Source organism: Galeopterus variegatus, unplaced genomic scaffold (assembly GCF_000696425.1).
Source record: "Galeopterus variegatus unplaced genomic scaffold, G_variegatus-3.0.2 Scaffold4446, whole genome shotgun sequence".
Taxonomy (NCBI): Eukaryota; Metazoa; Chordata; class Mammalia; order Dermoptera; family Cynocephalidae; genus Galeopterus; species Galeopterus variegatus.
This window is the reverse complement of record NW_007730557.1, coordinates 146,219-152,218: the sequence shown is the minus strand read 5'-3', so window position 1 is coordinate 152,218 and position 6,000 is coordinate 146,219.

Sequence of the window (6,000 nt, the reverse complement as noted above, 5' to 3'; positions counted from 1 at the left end):
CTGGCTGGCCGGGACAGGCTGGGTCTCCAGCCAGACCCACAAGGAAGCAGCAGTTCCCAGGCGCTCCCCTCCTTCCAGGCCTTAGTGGGCAGGGGCCAGCTCTCTGGGACTGGGGTCTTCCCCTCACCCCCTTGTCCTGAGCAGGCTGCTGCTGACACCCCCCTTTCCTCCAGTGGGGCTTGCCCCTGTCCTTTCTCCCAACCCCTGCAGTGCTGCGGCTAGTGGCTGAGGCCACTTGGATCAGGGACCTCAGGAGGTAGCCCTGACTCCCGGGACTGTGTGTTGTGGGCCTGGGGGTAGGGGAGGTTGGAGGTGGGAAGAGAGGCCAGGCAGTGGGTACAGGGGACGAAACTCCTCACCAGGAGAGCCAAAGACAGGGCTGTGCCTTGCCCCGGGAGCCACCCCTGTGCCCCCTCCCCTGCTGTTCCCCCACCACTGGCAGCCTGCTGCTGTCCCTCCCCTTCCTCCCCTGCCCTGCTCTGAGCTGCACTGTCTGCCCACCCTGGGCAGCCAGGAAGGCATCCGAATGGAGAAGCACCAAGCAACGAAAACCTAAAAGACGTGGGGCCCTCCCTGCAACTCGCTTCCCCGGCCACCCACTCACCCCTGCCTCTCCCACGTGAGACGGGCCATCCACCCTGTCCCCGTGAAGTGCCAGCGCCCTCCCTGCCCTGGGCGAGCCCCGCCGCCTCCCCCAGGCCCGGAAGGCTGCACCTGCCCTCCTGCAAGGGGGAACCATGAGAGCATCAGGGATCCTGATGAGGGGAACGAACTAAAAGAGAAGTGCTGGACGATGTGGAGAAACACTATTAGGGGCTGAATTGTGTCCCTCTGCACTCATATGTTGAAGTCTCCACCCCGGGTACCCCAGAATGCAATTTAACCCTTTTTGGAGATAAGGTCTTTAAAGAAGTGATTACCTTAAAATCAGGCCATTAGGGTGTGGCCCCAATCCAATCTGACTAGTGTACCTAGAAGAGGAGGAAGAGGCACCAGGGGTGCAAGGACAGAGGGACGACCACGTGAAGAGGCAGCAAGAAGGCGGCCGTCTGCAAGCCAAGGAGAGAGGCCTCGGAGGAAACCAACCCTGCCACACCTTGATCTTGAGCAACTGGGAGGAAACACATTCCTGTGGTTTAAGACACCAGTCTGTGGTACCTTGTTACGGCAGCCGCAGCCAACCAATACACAGCGAAAGCACAGGGGCCAGATTGATCCGGGGATGCAGGTCACCTCCAGGCAATGCAGGAGGCGCGTGCACGGGGGAAGGTGCGGCGTGCCCAAGGGCAGCCAGGAGGGGAAGGCTTGATGCCCAAGCAACTGCTGCACGTTTGATTTGGCCATGGTAGCATTTTTTAAAGTTATTTAAAAAGAGAGTGAGGGGAGGTATTTGCTAGACTAGTATCGTCCACAAGACCAGCACAGGGGACAAACTTAAAGTCCCTTCCAAAGGTGGAAAAGTTTGGGTAATAATTGAGAGAAGGAAGAACAGTAGCTGAGGGTAAAGAGATAAATAAATGGGTTATGTACTAAGGGAAATCCAATGTTACATGAACACTGCGAAAGAGGCTCAGAGCAAGAGACACGTGGTCTCTTAGCTCATTTAGACCAGATGCAGATGCCTGAAAGGGTGAAGCTGTATGTGTGCGGGGACCACTCCTGCTTTTGGAACCTGACAAAGTGAATGGAGCCTGCACACCTGAGTGGCCTCGCCCTGGGGGACATTTTCATACACTGTGATGATGGTCTAGACTAATTATTAGCAATTGAATGGGATTCTAGTAATGTGCTAGTGTCTTTTGACTTTTATAATCCTTTTCCTGTAAGGGATCTGTGTTTGAAGACTGGATATGGACTGTGAGATTGTGAAATATATATTTAGTCTTCGTCCCCATTTCCTGGCATACAGCTCCTTAAACCCTTGGGATCTCAGGAGTGACGTGTGTCTTTTGTATGCTAATGAGTTGACTGGTGGCTGGGGGCCTCTAGGTAGCTTCAGCAGGGGGCTGGTGACCAGTCACTGGAAAGACCAAGGCAGGATTAGAAAAGAGATTATTTTGTACAGCTCCTTACAAATAAATTGGAAAACACAGACGAAATAGATAATTTTTAAGAAAAATACAACTTACCAAAACTGACCTCAAGAGACAAGTTTAAAAAGACCAATTTCCACAGAGGAAATAGAGAAAGTGATTTAAAGAATTCCTCTCAGAAAAAAAGCATGGAGCAGGCCCAGATGGCTTCACAGCAGAGTTCTTCCAAACCCATCCCCTGAGCCAAGAAAAATCAGAAGAACCTTCACATTTATTTTATGGAGTATAACGCTGATTCCCACCTGGCAAAGATTTCACTAAAAAAATTTACAGGGTAAGCACATTAAAACATATACAGTACATCATGACCAAATGGAGTTTATTTGACAAAAACAAGAGTTGTCCTCGATTAGGAAATCCATTAATATAATCAGTCATGCTTTCAGAGCTAAGAGGAAAATCCTATGATCATCTCACTAGATGAAAAAAAGGAATTTGAAAAAATCCAACACCATTCATGTTAAAAACACTAAAGAAAACAGAAATTGATGGATGTTTCTTTAACACCGTGTGTGTGTGTGTGTGTGTGTGCGCGCCAACATCTTATTTAATGGAGAAACACTAGCTTTTTCACTAAAATCTGCAAAAGGATAAATAGCCTTGAGTGTATGTGTATTTATCTTTATTTTCTGTCGTGATGTGGACAAAGACAGAAAACAAAATAAGCAAAAACCTATCAAGAAATACCCAAAATACACATGAGTAAAACTGTAAAGCATTGTGAATGACACAAAATTAGTCTTGAACAAATGGAAATACATAATACATTCTTGGATAAGAGGATTCAGCAGCACAAAGATGTCAGTTCTGAATTTGTAAGTTTAATGCAATTCCAGTAGAGATTCCATCAACTCTTTTTCCTAGAACTAGATAAGCTGATTATAAAATTCATTTGAAAGAATAAGAAAGAATAGCCAGGAAAACACTAAAAAAAAAAATAATAAAGAATGAGGGCTAGCCCTAACAGATATGAATATCTACCAACAAGCCCCTATAATTAAAGCAGCATAAGGAAAGCACAACTGTAGACTGTGCTGAGATAGGTTTTGTCACCTCTGCAGTGGCAAAGACTCACAGATATATCGACAATCTATTGGTGAGGCTGTGGGGAAACGGTCACATATGCTGCTGGTGAGAATGTGAAATGGCACAGCCCTAGGAGGCACGTGCGTGACACCTAGCAAAAACCCACGTGCGTTTACCCTCGGACCCAGAGGTCCCACTTCTAGGGATTTATCCCACAGGAACCCTGGCAAAAATGTCTGCAGGAGACTTCCATTGTTGAATTATTTTTAATAGCAGGAGACTAGAAACAACCAGAAGATGGTTGGATAAACTACGGTGTATCCACTAACGCAGTGTGCAGAGGTAAAAAGGAACGGACACCTATATGTATCACTCTGGGGGGCGTGGGGAAGGGGTGAATGTATTTTGCATGTGGGACAAATGTGAATTTGAGGGGCTCGAGGGCAGACTGGAATGGGTTGAATGGTGGCCCAAAAGATACGTCCACCTGGAACCTGGGAATGTGACCTTATTTGGAAAGTCTTTGCAGAGGAATGACATTAAAGATCTCAAGATGAGATCATCCTGGATTAACCGGGTGGGCCCTAAATCCAATGACAGCTGTTCTTCTAAGAGACAGGAGAGGAGAAAAAATAGACACAGAGGAGAGGGTGATGTGAAGATGGGGGCAGAGACTGCAGAGATGTGTCTGTAAATCAAGGAACGCCGAGGATTGCCAGCACTACTGCAAGCTGAAGAGGCAGGAAGGATTCTGGCTAGAACCTCTGGAAGGAGCGCAGCCCTGCTGACACCTCGACCTTGGACCTCTGGCCTTCAGAACTCTGCGAGAATAAATATGTTTTATGCCATCCAAGTTTATGGTAATTTGTTACAGCAGCCAATACAGATCTTGGTGGTCTCTGGGATATATTTTTAAGTGAAAAAAGGCAGAGAAAAGTGTGTTTATTGTGCTACCATTTACCCAAGGGGAAAAATACAAATATAGATGCACACATATTTGTGTATTCACATGTATATATGTGTACATATCCGTGTGTGTGCACATACGTACTTCTTTGTATATACACATTTACATATGTTTATATATCTGCTTATATTAAAAAGAAACTATGCAAGGAAAAACAATATTTCTTAAATGGTTACCTGTAAGGAGAGGGAAGAAATAGGGTAGAGGGGCAAGAATACAAATTAGACTCCTTTGAATATACCTTGTTTTGCAGATTTGTCTTTTGAACCATGTCAATATTTTACAAAATTAAAATTGAAAAGACCGATTCATAAAAATCGAAAATAAAGTGAAAAACACATGTCCAACTGATAGCTTAAGCACACAGAAAGGAAATATTCCAAACTACTGTACATTACGGTGATTTGGCTGCACATTCCTTGTGAGATATACTTTAAGGACTAAAATAACTGCAAGAAAAATTTCAAATGGTTTTCAGTAATTCTATTGTTGGTGGCAGTGTTGGTACTGTTATCCTGAAACTGCTGTGTATGTGTGACATGGGACAAAACAAAGGAGTAATTATGTGATATTCTAATTTTAATTTTATCATCTTTTTCTTACACTTAAAAAAAAAGAAAGTATCATCTAACGCTATCCATTGAAAAGGCCTAAAAACAATGACCAACCTAGTAGTAAGAAGTACTCCTAGCACTGGGAAACCAACTTGCCCTGGGGAAATGACTAGTTCCAGGTCGTGCGGGATGGCATCTCACATGACTGGGGTCATAACAAAATGGCCTGGGAGCCCGCCAGGAGAGGCTCCCCCAGCCAAAGACAGCAGAATTCGGGCATCGATAAGGATAACAACTCCAATGAATAACACGCAACAAACACATTTAAATCCATGTGTTAATAATAATATTAAAAAAAAAATCTCAAAAACAAAAAACAAATCAGTCACCACTGTACAGTGGTAGCAAAACAATTCATTATTTTGAAAACTGGTAAATAAATAATCAAGCATTTATCTTGCTTCTCCCATATAAACGGTCCGCAGGGTATATATACCAAACAGATGAGTAAGTTTCCCTTTAGGTACTTCAACTAAGTAGAAAAAATTGGTAGAATTAGAATATCACCATTTTGTAACCCTTGGTGCACTAACGGGTCTAGGCAGTGATTATCAGCAGTTGCTAACATTACAGAAGGACACGAGACGTTGTAAGCCCCCTGATGGACGAACATACCACCCATTCCCTGCCAAAAGAAAGAAAAAAAATGAAATGGAATGTAATCAAGCTTCTAGACCCAACTACCAATGTATAGGTAATAAAATCAGATAAATGTTTTAAACTACACCACAGGTATACAATCAGCTAAGTCCAGAAAGTAGACTTATAGGACATGCAACCTCTTTTTGACAAATTATGAGTGTTTGTGTTTGTGTGTGTGTGTGTATGGGAGGGAGGAGCTGATCTTGTAGATTAAAAACAGACCTAACTACAATGAGACACCTCTTCACACCTACTAGGATTGCTGTAATCAAAGCGGCATAACAAGCGTTGGCCAGGATGTGGAGAAATTGGAACCCTGGTACTGTGGTGGGACTGTAAAATGGTGCAGCCGCTGTGACAAGCAGTCTGGCAGTTCTTCAAAAGGTTAAATATGAAGTTAACATATGACCCAGCAACTCCATTTAGGCAGAGACCTAAGAGAAATGAAAACATACATCCACACAAAAGTCTGGATCATGAAAGTCCATAGCGGCATCATTCTTACTAGCCAAAATGTGGAAGCAATCCAAACGTCCCATCAACTGATGAACGAACAAAATGTGGTCGACCCACGCAATGGAAGATCACTCAGCCACAAAAAGAAACGAAGTAGTGACATGTGCTACACACGGATGAACCTTGAAAGCATCGCGCTAAG